Source organism: Mus musculus, chromosome 9 (genome assembly GCF_000001635.26).
Source record: "Mus musculus strain C57BL/6J chromosome 9, GRCm38.p6 C57BL/6J".
Taxonomy (NCBI): domain Eukaryota; kingdom Metazoa; phylum Chordata; class Mammalia; order Rodentia; family Muridae; genus Mus; species Mus musculus.
The window spans coordinates 7,734,375-7,753,656 of record NC_000075.6 but is presented as its reverse complement, the minus strand read 5'-3'; the positions used below and the strand labels follow the sequence as shown (position 1 = coordinate 7,753,656).

At 43.4% G+C, this 19,282-nt stretch overlaps 1 pseudogene; it reads right to left on the bottom strand.

Moving 5' to 3' along the window:
- On the bottom strand, window positions 1,332–1,985 carry Gm10709 (predicted gene 10709; annotated as a pseudogene).

The window sequence follows — 19,282 nt, the reverse complement described above, 5'->3', positions numbered from 1 at the left end:
AAAATGTTGTTAAGAAACCCTTACTCCGGGCTGGTGAGATGGCTCAGTGGGTAAGAGCACCCGACTGCTCTTCCGAAGGTCCGGTGTTCAAATCCCAGCAACCACATGGTGGCTCACAACCATCTGTAAGAAGATCTGACTCCCTCTTCTGGAGTGTCTGAAGACAGCTACAATGTACTTACATATAATAAATAAATAAATATTAAAAAAAAAAGAAACCCTTACTCCATTTTTTCTTTCTTTAAAACATTTTTGATAAGTTATCTCTGCTCACTGACTAAATGAGCCAATTCAAGCCAAATTAAAGTATAAAGGAAGGTTTATAGAGGGCCACTCTGGGGGGCCATTCACCACACGGGGGGGGGGGGGGTCAGCAACAGGGGGGTGGGGAGGGGTGGGGGTCAGTGAAGTTGCCAAGCAGAAAGAGACAGAGGGGAGAAGGAAGAGAAAGAGAAAGTGCAGGTGCAGAAAGAGAAGAAAGATGCAGGGGGGAGGGGAAACCAAAACATCTGGACTATATACTGGAGAACTGCTGGCCGAGCGGAAGTCCAGCCCCTAGGTTGGAAAGTTCAGCATAGAGGGAGAGTATAGCAGCCATGCTCTGTAACAGGTAGGGACTGAGGCAAGTTGGGAGAAGCTGAAGGCCAGGTCCACTTTGGTATAATACACACACACACACACACACACACACACACACACACACACACACACACACACAGAGTATATACATTTTTTTTGTATGTGGACATAAGTGCTGAGGGCCATGCAGAAGGAATGACAAATTGCTTTAGAACCCATGGAATGCAGCCCACAGGTTACCGCAGCCACATAGGTGAACCTCGGTGTGGCATGGCCCAGAGGATTACGTGTCCTGAGGACTTTATTCTGTTATGGAGTTCTGCTCTGCTTGCTGCCCTCACATCCCTCTTAATCTAAGAATTACGAAAACTTTAAGGGGGCTTCAATTCCCTCACTGGACAGCATCTCTGGCATTCACAGTACCAATGCTTTATCTCGTTCAGGCATTGCTGTTGGAGCAGACTAATGATTTAATCACCATCCTAGAAAAGAACTAAGCAATGTAGATTGTCAGCAATGGCCACCACCCTTAGAAAATATTTGGAAAAATAAAGTTGTTAGTGAAGGTAGGTTGAGAATTTTTTACTACTGGCTCTGATGCAAAAAATATTGTGGAATAATTTGAAGTTCAGAAAGGCATACTCTTATTAGTTAAGCTAGGGACCTCTTATGGTCAGGGAACAAGAACAATGGCAGCACTGGCTGAAGTGACTTCACTGAGACTGGACTGATTTCTTTTTTTTTTTTTTTTAAACAGATCTTGCCTGAGTTTATTTGTAAGAACAGCATAGGACACTGGTCATCTGCAAATAGTGTGTGGGGAGGTGTGTCACAGCAGTCCGTCTGTCTTCACACTGGCAGGAGCCTTTTCTATGGGGCCTTCACAGGGGCCTGGGTACCTTTGGGGGCCTGAGCACCTTTGGGAGCCTGGGCTGGAGCTGAAGCCTGGGCCTTAGCTGGAGCTTTGGCCCCTGCCTTGGTTTGGACCTTAGGCTTCGGTTGGCAGAGCCTCTGACCCTTGGCCATGTAGCTTCGAATCCGCTTCCCAAGCTTAGGGTGAGCGATGAAAGCCAGCCGCTTGAGTTTGGGGCCTTTTGGCATCTTGGGCTTGATGGCCTGAGGCTTCACCAGGGCCTTGATGGCCTCTGTGCGCGCACTCACTGCCTTTGCATTGTTGGCCTGCATCTTCTTCAGGCCTTTCTTGTTGTGCTTCTTGGCAAAGCGCATGTTCCTCAGGAACTTGGGGTCAACCCCCTTAAGAGATTCGTATCTTTGCGACCGGGGTTTCTTGATGCCATTTCTGTGCCATTTGCGGGACTGGTTGTGTGTGGTGTGGTTCTTGGACTTGGCCATGTCTGCACGGTAACCCGCGGCTCCCGCAGCGCCGGAGACCGGAAGAGAAAGAGGATGACTGATTTCTTATTCCAGTTTCCCCCCTCAGCTTCCTGATAGGATTTATTAAGAATTGCTGATGAGTAGATGTGTATTTTGAGGGTTTAAGGTAGATACAACTAATTTTTATATAAAAGTTTAGATTTGTGATTCTTTTATGGTTCTTACAAGATTACTTTTAAAGATAGATAATGAAATAATTATTTCTTTTTTTTATTACCACAAATTGCTGCCTGCCAATAAGAGAAACTGGCTGAGGAAACTACCTTGCTAGCTTACACGAGTTGCTTGGTATAACAAGTACATGGGTTTTTGAGAATAATTTGTTTTCTTTACCTGTACTACGTAATGTTATATTTTGTAAAGGTATTGAAAAACACATTGTAAAAACATTAATAATCATTCACGAGAAGACAACTAAAATGTAATCACATTGTAATTATACACTGCTTGAAAGATTTTGCTGGGATATATAAGCAATATAGGAAATGTGAGATTATAGTCTGACAGACGAAGCTAGGGTCCACTTGTGTTGCATAAAGGTTCCGAACATGTCTGTCTTTTCTTCATAAATGGTAGGGGTGTCCACCAGAGAAGACTATGTGGACACAGGTTTAATGCAATAGAAAGTCTTTGCTAACTGACTGACAACTACCTAGAGTATTGGGACTACCAGTGTAGCCCTAAGCCTTTCTCAGAGTGAGCTTTTAAGCACAAACACCATGTCCTATATTAACATACTTCATTTAATAAGAACAGTTAGCCAGAAGTTGAATTATAGAAGGCAAAAGGCAAGGTTAGGGACTTTCCCAGACTTGGATAGATTAGGGCTTTGTTTTTGATTTGGCGGGTATTGTCCATGTGCTGAGCTTATGGCCTGAATGGTACTTCCCTCATGAAGTCATTTATGTTAAGGTCTGGGCCCATTACAGGAATTTGGTGAGATTCCTAGGGAGCAGCAGTGGGTTAACCTGAGGGTGGAGAAGGGCCTTCTGGCAGTTCATTGGATTGGAGTTCTTGCTTCTCTGCTCCTAGGCCTTTACTGGTTTCCTTGCAGGGGCAGGGTGGAGGAGAGGGGGGCGAGTCTCTTCCTTCTTCTTTACACAAACACTTTTCAAATGGCAGGGTTTCAGAAACAAAGGTTTTAGATCAAAGACACAGATAAACAAGCTATCTGGGAAGTTTTAAAAAAGGATGTGAAGTTGCTACAGATTTGGTTCCTGCTCATTGTCACAGTCTCTCATCTGGGACACAGTCAGTAACTAGGCTCACTGTTCATTCACTTAACCAAAGACTGAGCAGCTGAAAACAATCACACACACACACACACACACACACACACACACACACACACACACACACACACCAATGACTGTGATGTGTTGGAGAAGAATTAGTTGGGCACTTTATAATCAATAGGGACTACTGTTCTAGCAGAACTCTGAGGGCTTGAAAGAAGCCTGGCTCACTACATTGCACCAACTCTGAGAAGGGGAACAGAGCACAAGTCTGCATGCCTGGGTCTTACTGCATATGGGCAGCGAGGTCCTTGATGATGTCTTGAGAATTTTCACATGAGGAACTGGAATATTTAGAAAAGAACCAGGGGCTTGGAATATGGCTCAATGGTCGGTGCCTAGTCAGCACTGGGGAAGCTCGTGGACCCAAACCTAGCATTGCAAACATTTAAAACGAAGCATTCGAAGTGATTCAAGGGATGGCAAGCGAGGTTAGGATTTATTATTAGTTGGTTTTATTTTATTTTGCTTAAAACAAAACAATAGGGTCTTGCTCTATAATCTAGGTAGTTTGGTATTCTCTGTGTATTCCAGGCTGGCTTCAGACCCAGAGCAACCCTGCTGCTCTCCTCCTAAGATTATAGCATGCACTGCCACGCCCAGCCCGTGGAGTGACTAAGAGGCAGAGTACTTAATTTCCTCACTGTCCTGAAAGATATCTGAAAAAAGCAACTTCACAAAGGCAGGATTTATGGATGACAGTGTGAGTACACAGTCCTCACAGCAGGAAAGTCATGGTCACCGGTCTATGAGCCAGCTGGTCACATGGCATTACAGCCAGGAAGCAGAGGTAGATGAAAGCAGAGGTACAGCTTGTCTCCTCATTTTTTACTCAGTCTGGTACGCAAGCTCCACTTAGCACCCACTTGCAGGGTCTTCCTTCAGTTAACCCTCTCTGGAAACACTCGTGCACAAGCCAAGCAGAGTATTTCCATGGTGATTTTCTGTTCAGCCAACTGGACAGTGAAAATGAACCTTCATAGGAGAATGTGTAGGGTTAGAACTAGCATGGCAGGAGTGTATTTAGGGTATGCATTGAACATAAATTCAATTTTGGATGTGGTAACTGAGTGAGAGAAATTAAAAGAGGCTTCTTTGTGCTTGGGCATTCCAATGTTAGCTCCATATAGCATATTTTAAAATAGTTTCACTTTTGAAATTCTATCTTACAGTCCTTCTGTCATTTCTGGATGTTATAAAGCCCCCATTAAGAACGTACGTGCAGAGGGCTGGAGAGATGGCTTCAGAGTACTGACTGCTCTTATAGAAGTTCTGAGTTAAATTCCCAGCAACCACATGGTAGTTCACAACCATCTGTAATGGTTCACACCTTTCTGGTGTGTCTGAAGACAGCCACACTGTATTCACATATTTAAAATAAAAACAAATTTAAAAAATTTAAAAAGAATGTGCGGTGGGAAGAGGGAAAGATGCCCTCCTCCCTCCCTTCATTCCTTGCTACTCATGGCAGGCTGGAGAGCTGGCCCCTGGGTCATGAGAGTGGGAGAGCTGGCCCTGCCCCAGTAGAGCTGGCCCTGATGGCCTGGGCTCAGGTTGAACCAGCCCCAAGGGCATGAGAGTGGGAGAGCTGGCTCTGCCCCCTGCTGCCAGTGGCATTGGATAGGCCAGCTGGGGCAGGGCAGGGCAGGGCAGGAGAGTTCACCCTGATGTTGTGAGTGTGGGAGAACCTGCAGAGCTGACCAGCTCAGATACCTCTCAGGCCCAGATTCAGGGCTTTGAACTGATAGAGTGCGTAAAGGGACCAGTCCTACAGATTCAAAGCTACAGGATCTTCAGGACCCAGGACAACAAGGGGATATTCAAGAGGAGTCCCAGTGAGGTTGATAAGGTATTGATAGGGTAGCAGAAGCCAGAGGGCTCAAACCAGACAAACAACTCATCATAATGAATTGCAAACATTTGCAAACAAAGAAGTATGGGCAAGAGGGTATACTATGGGACACACACACACTACAGCTTCTACAACGAGATTCCCCCCTCCCCCACATACTCTGGTTGGGAGGCAGGTTGGGAGGGTAGAAGGTGGGTACTGAGGGGAGGGGAGATGAGTGGGATTGGGGTGTATGATATGAAATTGACAAAAAAAAAACCCCAATAAATGTTTGAAAAATGCACACCGAGATGTGCTGGGGAAAATTGAATTTTCCTCTTTGGGAGCCTAGACTCATTAATGAAATAATTTAGAACTGGACTCAGGTGGAAGCTTAAGGATAATATTCTTAGAGTCTGAGAGATCAACTATGGGTGGGCAAGTGTGGTGGCATTTAATCCACTGGGAGAAATCATTGACTTAGACTCAATTCAAATCTAGGTTAAGTGAGTTTATTCTTTCTGCTAGTGGGAAGGCAGTCTTAGAGGCAGACAGCATGCCATATGGAAGTGGAGGCTAAGGAGAGTTTCAAGGGCAGCCATCAGAAAGGTATGCACACAAATATCCATGGAAATCACAGTTGAGCGAGAAAATTGTTTTTACTTCCCTGAGTTGTGTCTTCCTTCTCTCTCTATAGTAGTAAAAAGACCACTTCATCCTTTCCCATAGTGATAAACAGGTTTTACAGAGGCAGAGGCAACTTTTAACACCTCGAAGTCCATTGTCCTGTTCTTATCTCCCTCCACATTGCATTCCAGATCAAAAGGTCAATGGCCTTTACGGGATGCCTGGGTGCATATTATGTTCCTTTCATCCTCACGGGTCTAAGCACCCAAATGACTGGGATAGATAGAGCAGAGCATTCTGGGCAGGAAAAAATGTGGTGCCCCTACACCTTGAAGAAAGCAGGCAGAGGCTGGAGGGCTCTGGTTAACAGCATATACTATTCTTTCTTTTCAGAGGATCCAATTTTGCTAGTATCTACATGGGACAGCTCACAACTGCTGTAGGGGTTTTCAAGGTTTCTAGCCTCCACAGGCACCAGCATTCGTGTGCACATAGCCACCTACAGACACATACATATACACATAATTAAAAATAGTAAAGTAAGCCTTTAAAAAAAAAAACAAGAAAGCAGACAGTTTCATAGTAAAGGCTAAGTGTCTATGTGGCAGAAGGGGAGGGAGCTTTAGAGAAAAAGAGCAAGAAAGACCAGTGTCTGGAAAGCATGCCAAGACTTTGGTCAGTATCTGAAAGAAAAAGAGAGGAAGAGGGAAAGAGGAAAAGTCTCGCTTTTCTGAGGAACTCTGAAAAACAGACATACCACAATGCTGATTGATGGAAGCTCTACCAGTGTTGCATAGGGGAGGGGCTTCTGGGTAGACTGTGGACATTGTCTCCTCGAGGGGATACTTCTCCCTCCCTCCCTCCCCATCTCCTTAGCATGGCTTTCAGTGAATCATCGTCCCCAGTGTTTGTTCACCTAACCTTTCTCTTTCAAGGCTGAAAGCACAAAAATAAAGTCATTGTCCAAATCTGCAGCCCCTTGGATCTCAGGGAGAGCAAAAGCCTCAGAGAGCAGAGCCTTTCTGGGGGAGGCCAATTACCCAGATCACCTGGGATCAGAAGTCACCATCTTGGAAGGAGTCAGGTTGGTCCCCTTGGATAGTAACAGTGGTTAGCAGATTAACAATTTGTTCTACTTTCTAGCAGATGGCAGCTCAGACAATGATGAGGGGATGATGCATGGGACCGCATCCTCACCAGGGATGCTTAATTATATAAACCTTTCGCCTCTTATTAAACTAAGCCCATGTCAGAATGCTGAAAACAGATGTGTGGTCACTGTTTCTGTTCCCAGTGTGGCTACACTGATCACAGCCATTCTCTCTACTTCTCACATTAGGTGTCTTTTTAGTTGGCACATTGGAAATGAGTGGCAGAATCTAACCATTGAGATAACTGGAGCCCAGGCTTTCCCCTTAACAATCTCCATGTCTAACGGTGTCATGAGCATGGCATGTCAGAAAAACAGACAGACATGTTTGTGCTCTTATTTCTACAATGTCGGAATTTATTGAATGACAATAAATTCATAAGATAAGTCCATTTCACTGGCTGCAACTTTCCAAGTAGTCTTGACTTCTGTTGAGTGCTGGTGTGGTACTTTGAATAAGAACATCCCCCATAAATTTATACATTTTCATGCTGGTCCCCAGTTGATGAACTATCAGAGAAGAATTGGGAGGTGGGCTTTATTGGAGTAACTGTGGCCTCCTTGGAGGTGTGTCACTGGAAGGGGCTTTGAGGTTTCTAGAGCATCTAGTCTCATTCTCTCTCCCTCCCTCCCTCCCTCCCTCCCTCCCTCCCTCCCTCCCTCCCTCCCTCCCTCTCTCTCTCTCTGCCTCCTCACTCCCCACCTGTGGATCAGGACATTGAGGTCTGTACATCTCATGTTCTCTGCCTTGATGATAATGGACTAAGCCTCTGGAACTGTAAGCAATACCCAGTTAAATGCTTTTCTTTATAAAAGTTGCCTTGGTCATGGTATCTCTTCACAGCAATAGAACATTGACTAAGACTTTTGGTAAAGGGAAATATAATTATTTTTATTTCAAACTTAATTACTAATCTAACTTTATATTGTATATTATATATTACACAGTGTGTTTATTACATGTTGTGGTGGTGTGAATATGCTTGGTCTAGGGAGTGGCTCTGTTAGGAGGTGTGACCTTGTTGGATGAAGTGTGTCACTGTGGGAGTGGGCAGTGAGATCCTCCTCTTAGCTGCCTGGAAGAGATAGTCTTCTCCTGGCTGTCTTCCAATCAAGATGCAGAACTCTCAGCTCCATCTCCTGCACCATGTCTGCCTGGATGTGCCTGGATGCTGTCATGTTTCCCACCATGATGATAATGGATTAAACTTCTGAAACTGTAAACCAGACCCAATTAAATGTTTGCCTTTATTAAAGTTGCCCTGGTCATGGTGTCTCTTCATAGCAATGAAAACCCTAATTAAGATACATATAATCTTAAGTTTCTCTCTCCTTTGCTGTTATAAAATTCCCTGACAAAAGCCACTTTAAGGTAGACAGGGTTTGTTATGACCCATAGTTAATACCATCAAGATAATCTGTACCCCAGAATGCCCATCTGGGCTCTGGAAAATTGAATTCAGCTTGGTGCGAGTACCCTTACTCACAGAGCCACTTACCAGACCTCAAATGACCTTTTAAGGATTTACTTTTATTTTTGCTTATGTGTATGCATGTGTATGTGTATACCATGTGTGTGCAAATGCCTGTAGAGGCCAGAAGAGGATGTCAGATACTCTGGAGATGGAGTTACAGGTACATGTGAGTCACCTGATGTGGGAGCTGGGAACTGAAGTAGGGTTCTCTGGAAGAATAATATGTGTTCTTAACTGCTAAGCCATGTCTTGAGCTCCTCAAATGATTTTAAGTTGTTTTTGGCTTCTAAACCAAGTTTCTTCTCTTCTCTTCTCTTCTCTTCTCTTCTCTTCTCTTCTCTTCTCTTCTCTTCTCTTCTCTTCTCTTCTCTTCTCTTCTCTTCTCTTCTCTTCCTTCTCTTCTCTTCTCTTCTCTTCTCTTCTCTTCTCTTCTCTTCTCTTCTCTTCTCTTCTCTTCTCTTCTCCTCTCCTCTCCTCTCCTCTCCTCTCCTCTCCTCTCCTCTCCTCTCCTCTCCTCTCCTCTCCTCTCCTCTCCTCTCCTCTCCTCTCCTCTCCTCTCCTCTCCTCTTCCTCCCTCCCTCCCTCCCTCCCTCCCTCCCTCCCTCCCTTCCTTTTTGTCTTTGTGTTTGTCTTTCAAATAAATTATTTAAAGTGTGTTTATGTTGTGTATGTGTGCACATATACACAGGTATAAGTATATGTATACATAGGTGTGTGTCCACACCAGTACTGTGTGGAGGTCAGAGGCAGAGTTAGCTCTGCCATTTCACTGTGCATCCTAGGATCTCAAATGTGTGTACTTCCCTGTATCTAACTTTTTACATGGCTTCTGGGGTGGAGCTCAGGCCATCAAGTTCACACAGCTACTGCTTTGACTCACTGAAGCTTGTCTGCTTGGCCCTGAATCAAGTTTCTTGGAAACTGAAGCTGTCCTGAGACCCAGCCACACAGACTCTGTGACATGAAGTCAGTAAAATATTTTGAAGTTCTTTGTTGAGCATTTACTATTTGTGCTGGTTAGTGTTTGTCAACTTGACACAAATTGGAATCACTCGGGAAAAGGGCATCTCAGCTGAGGAAATGCCCATCATATTGGCCTCTAGCCAAGTTCATGGGAGCATTTTCTTGATTAGTGTTTGATGTGTTAGGGCTTAGCCCACTGTGTGTGATGCCACCCCTGGACAGGCTGGCCTGGCCGGTATAAGGAAGCATTCTGAGGTCTGGAGAGATGGCTCACCTGTAAAGGATGGCTCACAATCAAGAAGAAAGCAAGCCAACAAGCTAACAAGCAGCATTCATCACGGGCGAAGTCTCTGCTTCAGCTCCTGTCTCTAGGCTCCTTCCTTGAGTTCTTCCCTTGGCTTTGCTCTACAGGCTGTCATCCATAAACCAGGTAAACTCTCCCTCTGGAGTCACTTTCAGTCATCGATAGAGAGCAAACAAAGACACTGTGCAGCACTACAGGAAGCATGGAAGCAGTGTTATGAGGGGCCTGCTCTTGAGTTTCTTAAGTCTAGACAGACAATGCATTTGCAGGGAGCTAAAATCCATCACCACAAGGGATTGTCACAAGGCAAAGATAGCTTTCAGTTGATTGGAAGGAGCTGTTCAATGTGTCTGGGAGATTTTCTGGGACTTGTCCCTGGAGTCCAGGTGACTAAAATGAGGAGGACATGACTGATCCAAGGAATGACTGAGGTGAAGGATTTTATTGTAGATATGGGAAAGTACAGCCAGCATCTGGAAGCATTCAGAATGAATCTGACCATGAGTGAAAAGGGAGAAGGAGAGTGGGAGAGGAGAGCACAAGCAGAAGAAAGTTCCAAGAGAGAGGGGACTGAGGTAGAAGGGCAAGAGGGACTAAAGGTGTGTGGCCAGTCTTCATTCCAGACAGGTCATACAGACTTAGGTCTTTGAATGTGATCCCTTGCCAGATTAGCCATATGGCTGGATTAAAATTCCTCTACAGCTTTAGTTATTGTTACTATTTATTAAGGTATTCTCTAATACCATAGTCAAAGGGAGCTTGAGCCTTAGGAAGGGAGCCACTAGAAAGATCCTGAGCATCCACCTACTTCACAGACACTTGTAGAATAGAAATAGCCACTGGGTTGACCACTTGTAGCACAATAGCCAGCTAGGCTTTATGTAGATGGCAATAGATGACACCCTTTATAACCAGCACAGTCAGTAGTCAGGAGCACCCTTTAAGTATAGTTAAAACAGGATTCTGCTTCAGACTAGACTTGTGATCTCTTATGAGAGGATCTCCTTCATTAGAGAAGAAGTCATACTTGGCAACTGAGTGAAGCATAGAACCCCATAGTGAAAAATAGGCAGGGCACACATGAGCAGGCAGGGGACACACATGAGCACCGAATAAGGAAGTGGAAGAAACAGCTGTTCTGATGAGATCTGCACTCACACACCTGTATATTTGACACCCTTCCTTTTACTGCAGAAGAAATCCTCCTACCCACATGTCCCAAGTGCTGGGATTACAAGAGTGTGCCACCATTCCTGACCTCAAGTCCCTTTTGTGTGTGTCAGGCAGGCATTGTACCAACTGAGATCCATCCCCAGTTCTTGTGTCTGATTATAAATTGTTTTATCTATAATACTAGCTATCATATCATTCACCTATAATCTTAGCTCTTGGAAGGCAGAGCCAGAAGAATCAGTAGTTCAAGGCCAGTTTGAGCTAGTAATGAGTTTGAGGCCAGTCTGGGTTTCATGAGATCCTGTCTAAATAAAAGAAAGACAAAAAATTCTCTTGTGTAGAAGACAAAGACTCTGCAAAGGGAGCCCTGTGTCATGTTGACCAAAGGGCTAATGGAAGGCCTGGGCACTGGTCCAGGTCTCGAAGGATGTATTAGTATTTCTTCAAATGCTGTGAAGGTCCAATGATATGCTACATTTGGCTTTGCATTCTTCACCAGTATAGCAGTGAGGCTATTGGAAACATGGTTGGAATATTAATTCAGAAACCCAAATGCCAGCTTCTTTTGAAATATGGAAAGATTAGATTAGATGGTACTGGGCCTTTGGCACCTGGTTCTCTGTCTGTCTCTGTCTCTGTCTCACTCTTTTATGCAGTACTAGGGATGGAAGTCGGAGCTTCACAATGCCACCCAGGTGTTCTACCACCAACCCACACACTCCCACAGCCCTCTTTTTCCTTTTTTCCTTTTTATCTTTCTGAGACAGGGTTTTAATGTGTAGCCCTGGCTTGCCTGGAACGAGCTATGTAGACCAGGCTGGCCTCCAACTCACAGAGATCCTCCTGCCTCTTCCTTCCAAGTGCTGAGATTAAAGGTATGTGATACATCCAGTATCATTTTACTTTTTAAAAATGTAATATTTTCTATTTATTCCTTGAGAATTTTATACATACATATAATATATATCAGACACATTCAATCACATCCAATATATTCTTCTTTCTTTCCTTCCTTCCTTCCTCCCTCCCTCCCTTTCTCCCTCTCTCTCTCTCTCTTTCTTTCTTTCTTTCTTTCTTTCTTTCTTTCTTTCTTTCTTTCTTTCTCTCTTTCTTTCTTTTTCTTCCTCTCTCTTTCTTTCTTTCTTTCTTTCTTTCTTTCTTTCTTTCTTTCTCTCTCTCTCTCTCTCTCTCTCTTTCTTTCTTTCTTTCTTTCTTAAATAACGCACCGGGACCAGTTAATGATGCCCATATATGCATTCGGAGGAGCATGGACAATTTGTCATGGATTATACCTCTAAAGAAAAAAGATTCTTGGCTCTGACTCCAGGGTTCAGGCGAGATCGCCATCTTGTATCCCGGGTCTCTGAGAGACCAGTCTGCACAGGACAGCATGTGAGCTGAAGAAGCAACAGAGCCTCTTGGGCAGGGTCCCTTCAGGTCTTCATCTTCAGCCAGGAGGCAGAGCTGAGCTCCAGATCTCTGTGCACCTTCCATGCCAGAAGAGAGCTTACCTGTAGAGAGTGCTCTGACCACTGGTACTCAGGAGAGAGTTGAACTCCCAGGACTGTTGACAGAGGCTAACCAGAATCACAGGAGGAATAAGCTCCAGCCAGAGACAGCTAGAACATCTAACACCAGAGATTACCAGATGGCAAAAGGCAAATGTAAGAATCTTACTAACAGAAACCAAGACCACTTGGTATCATCGGACCACAGTACTCCCACCACAACAAGTCCTGGATACCCCAACACACCCAAAAAGCAAGATTCAGATTTAAAATCATATCTCGTGATGCTGGTAGAGGATTTTAAGAAGGGCATTAATAACTCACTTAATGAAATACAGGTGAACACTGCTAAACAGGAAGAAGAACTTAAAGAGTAAGCACAAAAATCCCTTAAAGAATTACAGAAAAACACAACCAAACAGGTGATGGAATTGAACAAAACCATCCAATATCTAAAAATGGAAGTAGAAACAGTAAAGAAAACCCAGAGGGAGAAAACTCTGGAGATAGAAATTCTAGGAAAGAAATCAGGAACCATAGATGTGAGCATCAGTTAAGAGAATACAAGAGATGGAAGAAAGAATCTCAGAAGATTCCATAGAAAACATGGACACAACAATCAAACAAAATGCAAAGTGCAAAAAGATCCTAACTCAAAACATCCAGGAAATCCAGGACACAATGAGAAGACCAAACCTAAGGAAAATAGGTATAGATGAGAATGAAGATTTTCAACTTAAAGGGCCAGTAAATATCTTCAACAAAATTATAGAAGGAAACTTCCCAAACCTAAAGAAAGAGATGTCCATGAACATACAAGAAGCCTACAGAACTCCAAATAGACTTGACCAGAAAAGAAATTCCTCCCTACACATAATAATCAGAACAGAAAATGCACTAAATAAAGATAGAATATTAAAAGCAGTAAGGGAAAAAGATCAAGTAACATACAAAGGCAGACCTATTAGAATTAAACCAGACTTCTCACCAGAGACTATGAAAGCCAGAAGATCCTGGACAGAGGTTATACAGACACTAAGAGAACACAAATGCCAGCCCAGCCTATTATACCCAGCAAAACTCTCAATTAGCATAGATGGAGAAACCAAAGTATTCCATAATAAAAACAAATTCACACAATATCTTTCCATGAATCCAGCCCTTCAAAGGATAATAAAGGGAAAACTTCAACACAAGGAGGGAAATGATGCCCTAGAAAAAGCAAGAAAGTAATCCTTCAACAAACCTAAGAGAAGATAGCCACAAGAACAGAATCCCAACTCTAACAACAAAAATAACAGGAAGCAACAATTACTTTTTCTTAATATCTCTTAATACTAATGGACTCAATTCCCCAACAAAAAGACATAGACTAACAGACTGGCTACATAAACAGGACCCAACATTTTGCTGCATACAGGAAACCCACCTCAGAGACAAAGACAGACACTATCTCAGAGTAAAAGGCTGGAAAACAATTTTCCAAGCAAATGGTCCAAAGAAACAAGCCAGAGTAGCCACTCTAATATCGAATAAAATCGACTTCCAACCCAAAGTTATCAAAAAAGACAAGGAGGGACACTCCATACTCATCAAAAGTAAAATCTTCCAAGATGAACTCTCAATTTTGAATATCTATGCTCCAAACACAAGGGCATCTACATTCATTAAAGAAACTTTAGTAAACCACAGAGCACACATTGCACCACACACAACAATAGTGGGAGACTTCAACACTCCACTCCCATCAATGGACAGATCCTAGAAACAGAAACTAAACAGAGACACATTGAAGCTAATGGAAGTTATTAAACAAATGGATTTAACAGATACAATTTGCAAAACACATGAAACTCAAGAAGAAGGAACACCAAAGTGTGGATACTTTGTTCCTTCTTAGAATGGGGAACAAAATACCCATGGAAGGAGTTACAGAGACAAAGTCCAGAGCTGAGACAGAAGGAAGGACCATCCAGAGACTGCCCCACCTGGGAATCCATCCCATAAACAACCACCAAACCCAGACACTATTGTATATGCCAGCAAGATTTTGCTGACAGGACCCTGCTATAGTTCTCTCTTGTGAGGCTATGCCAGTGCCTGGCAAATACAGAAGTGGATGCTCACAGTCATCTATTGGATGGAACACAGGGCCCCCAAAGAAGGAGCTAGAGAAAGTACCCAAGGAGCTAAAGGGGTCTGCAACCTTATAGGAGGAACAATATGAACTAACCAGTGCCCCCCAGAGCTCATGTCTCTAGTTTTATATGTAGCAGAAGATGGCCTGGTTGGCTATCATTGGGAGGAGAGGCCCTTGGTCTTGCTAAGATTATATGCCCCAGTACAGGGGAATGCCAGGCCAGGAAGCAGGAGTGGGTGGTTTGGGAGCAGAGTGGGGGGAGGGTATAGGGGACTTTCGGGATAGAATTTGAAATGTAAGTGAAGAAAATATCTAATAATAAAAAAAGAAGAATGAGTCTCTCTCTCTCTCTCTCTCTCTCTCTCTCTCTCTCTCTCTCTCTCCCTCTCTCTCTCTCTCTCTCTCTCTCTCTCTCTCTCTCTCTCTCTCTCTCACCAGGCACCAACTGATTTATTTTCATTTACTTCATTAATTTCTGGAAGTTTCATTTGGATTTGTGATTCCATATAGAGCCATGATCAGGTAATTTGCTTCTGAAAACCCCACTCCTATTGTCTCAAATGCTTCAATGTGCTGATGACCCTCCTGCCCTCTAGCTTCTTCATTATCTCAACTGCAGCATGAAAATTACTTGATGCACAGGTGCTAGGTTTCTGAAACTTCTGTGTAACTGGTGTGGACACATGTGAACAATTTTGTCAGCTAATGTTCTAAGGAATACTTAGTGATTCTTCATGCATGCAGTTCCTGAAGACTGCTCACTGTTTTCTGTACTCTGTAAATATTTATAGCTAATTTTATTTTTTTTCATTCCAAAAGAGTCAAAACTCTCACATTAGTGTTAAAATTTAAATATGACACCAGAAATACATAGAATTAAATTTTAAAGCCTTTTAATTGATTGTGAATTTCACATCCTGCATCCCAACCCTATTCATCTTCCCATCCCTCCACACTCACTCTCTGCCCTTGTGACCCTCTAAAAGAAAATGAAAGAAAGAGAGGAAAAAAAGAGAAAGAAATGTATAAAAACAAAACCTGTCTTGCCACAGAAGCTACAATATGTCATGGTGTGTTCCACAGTATATACCCTTTTTGCCCAAACAGTTTTTCTTGCAAATGTTCTTTGCAATGAGTCTTTGGTCTGGTTCGAGACCTCTGATTTCTGCTATACTATCAATATTGGATCCTCACCAGGCCTCCTCTTGGATATCCTGTTCTTGTATCATAGAGATCCTGTAGTTTTGAATCTGTAGGACCAGCCCCTTCACAAACTCCAGCAGGTCATAGATGAGCTAGATATTGGGGTGGTCCAACTCAGATCTAGGGCTGGGTGGAAGGTAAGTTGGTCATTTCAGTATCACCACTAGGGCCAGCTCTCCATCTTTGCCCAGGTGAGGGGCAAGGCCAGCTCTCTGGCTTTGTCTAGGTGAGGGAAAGGACCAGCTCTCCAGCTTTGTCCAGGTGAGGGGCAGAGCCAGCTCTCCAGCTTTGTCCAGGTGAGGGGCAGGGACAAGCCTCCAGCTTTGCCCAGGTAGGGGAGGGGCCTGGCTTCCTACTCTCATGCTCTCAAGTTGGCTCTCCTGTACCCATGCCACCAGGGCCAGCTCTATTGTGATACCAGAAGACATGTGGGGCTCTCTCTCCCTACTGCTATAGCTGGGAAGAGGCAGGGACAGCTCTTCCACTTTCTGGGCTAGCTCACCCACCTGCTGCAGATTTGGGATATAAAATTAAATTAAAATTTAAAAAGCCCTTTTTGTTTCTCTTCATCACTGTCCACATTTAGGTGTTTTTCTTTGAGGAACTCTCTGCTCTATGTTCCTTGTGCAGCATACAGTCATGTAGGTAGTTGATAATGGATCTCACAGGTGATTGTGCCTGTTAGCACAAGACTCCAGATCAACTCCATCACTTCCCTCTAAATGATTATGAATATAGACTCATAACACATATATCTTTTTTTCCCCTCAATACAGGAATTATTTGCTCTTACATGCCTTGGAAACTCTTAAAAGAGAATATCTTGGGCTGAAGAGATGTCTCAGTGGTTAACATACTGACCCAGGTTCAATTTTCAGCACCTACACCTGTACACATAAAATACTTTAAAATGAGTATCTTTTATTTATTCTTTGACAATTTTATATGTGAACTGTACATCTTGATCATATTTCCCAGGAACCCACTGCTCTTCCCTCCCAATGTCCCCAAACATTCCTAATCCACTTGGATCACACATTCTCCTTTTTCAGTTAATAACCCACTGAATCCGGTTAGTGCAGCCTGTTGGGATACTGACTGATCTTTTGATTTGACCTCTGGCAGGTATCCATAGCCACCATGACCTCATGGATGCAATGGTCATGTCATGTTCCAAAGACAAGATGTTACAGCCCTCCTTCCCCTCCTCTGGCTCTACATTCTTTCTACCTCTCTTCTAGGATGACCACTGAACCTTGGAGATGGGCAGGTTATAGACATCCCATTTTGGGTTGAGCACTCAATAGACATTTATTTTCAGCACTTTGATCAGTTCCTGGCATTAACTGCTGACTGCTGCAGAGAGAAGCTTTTCTGGCCAAGGTTGAGGCCAGCACTCATTTGTGGGTATAAGCATAAATATTTTGAAGGCAGTTTGACAACACATGGTTTAGCAAAAAGACAGTAGTCTGTTTCTCGGCTATAGACTTTTGACCAAGTTACAGTATCAGGCCTCAATTCAGTATCAGGCCTCAATTTCTTTCTGCAAAGCAGGCTTCAAGTCCAATGCAATCGCAATTGGTTCTCCTATAACCTTTATGCCACAATTGTACCAGTGTACACCTCTATGCCTTGCAAACTCTTCATTAGGAAACATATCACAGCCATTTTTCTGTGTTTTACAGATGGACTTTTTCATTGTGATGGTTATAAAGCATTTACAGTGTGGGTGTAATAGATTTAAAACTCTTACTTTTGGAAACTATATGGGTTACCTCTGCTTTTTACAAACAAAAATTTGATAGCACTTTAGACAATGAGAGTCAGTGGCTCAGGCTTGTGGTTTAAGACATGATGCTGAAAAGGAAATTTCTAGAATTTACTCCGGGAAGATCTGTTTTAAAGTTTGATTCAGCTAGGTTTGAAGTCCTGTGTGCTTGGGACATGGGAAACTTATATAGGTAGATTGCCATTAACTCAAGGACATCCTGGGCTATATAGTGAGTTATCAGATAGCCTGGGCTACAGAATGAGACCCTGTCTCAAAAAAAAGTAACTAAGTGCCCTTTAAAATGTTACCTTTCCTCTTGCTGCCTGTGACCAGCATCTGCCACTGCTCATGCCATGTGACTGTGTTGTCTTGTTTAGCTGGCATCTTTCTCCTTTTTTAACTGGGATGACAGGCTCTGCCTGTGTTCCTTGGCCATCTTCATTTCCTCTTTAGGAGCTACCTGCTTATATTCTCACTAGTTTTAACTCTGACAGTGAGCCACAGACATGAAAATATATGAGGAGGAGACCTGTATGTCTTCAGACTAAATGATATTTCAGCTCTTCCTCCTATGTTGGAAGGGATGGATTTGCCTACTAGTGTAGAAGTTTCCTCTTGTTCAGACCAGGTGGGCTCAAACTCACTATGTAGGCAAGGATGGATGGCCTTATATCCTTCTGCCTTCATCCTTGTGTTCTGGATTATAGCCATGCATCACCACACCCAGGTTATGTGGTGCTGGGAATCAGGCTTTGTACATGCTAACAGGCACTCTCCCACTGAGCTACAGTCCAATCCCCTGTAAGTTTCCTCTTTTGTGGCTTACAGGCATCCCAACCATCAGACTGTCACCAGCTCACAGACATCCCAACCATCAGACTGTCACCAGCTCACAGACATCCCAACCATCAGACTGTCACCAGCTCACAGGCATCCCAATCATCAGACTGTCACAGCTCACAGACATCCTGTAAGGGTGTGAGTGAAGGGGTGTGCACTCACATGTGGATTCTAAAGGTCCATCAGGTGTCTTACCTTGAGTGCTCTCCAGCTTCAGTTTATGAGACAAGATCTCTCACAGAACCTGAAATTCAGCCATTGGACTCGGCTGTTAGCCAATGAGCTTCAGAGATCTGTCTCTACCTTTGTCTTCTTCCTCAAGGCTAAAGTTACAGGTACACACTACCACTGAGCCTTTTGCTTGTGTTCTAGGAATCCTAATGTGGGTCCTCAATGTTTCTGCAGCAGCCACTTTAGCCATGCTCATCTCTTGGCCTTACTACGAGCTGTATATATTTCCAAGTACTTATGTAACCAGAGCTTTGAGCATTTAAATACCTTGGAAACTTTAGAAAAGTTACCATAATACTCAAGGAAAATTAGATAGACAAATACCTTTAAATGTTTTTTTGTTTGTTTTGTTTGTTTGTTTGCTGGAGGTATAGCTGAGTGATAAAACATTTGCCCATAATGCATGAGGTCCTAGGCTCAATTCCCAGTCATCTTCCTTACCCAATCCACACAGATAATGATAGAGAGAAAACATTAAATAAAGAAAACAGTTAAACAATGATTTTGAAAGGGAACAGGCAGAGTAGCCAGCCACTGATTTGTGCTCCTGGTACCCTGTTGCATTGCTTAGGAATATGGAAATTCCAGTAGCGCTGGCAGAACCCTTCATCATTTCGATCATTTCATCATTTCGTACATCAGACTAGTGAGGAAGTTGGGAGTTTCCAGAGCCAAAAAGCTAAGTGAAAGCAGAAATACAAAAATGTCAGCTAGGTTGACTTTCACTGTGGGGATATTTGAGGACAAACCAGTGTCTGACTTTTAGAGTCTTGGTTTTAATTTTATGTTTGTTTTTC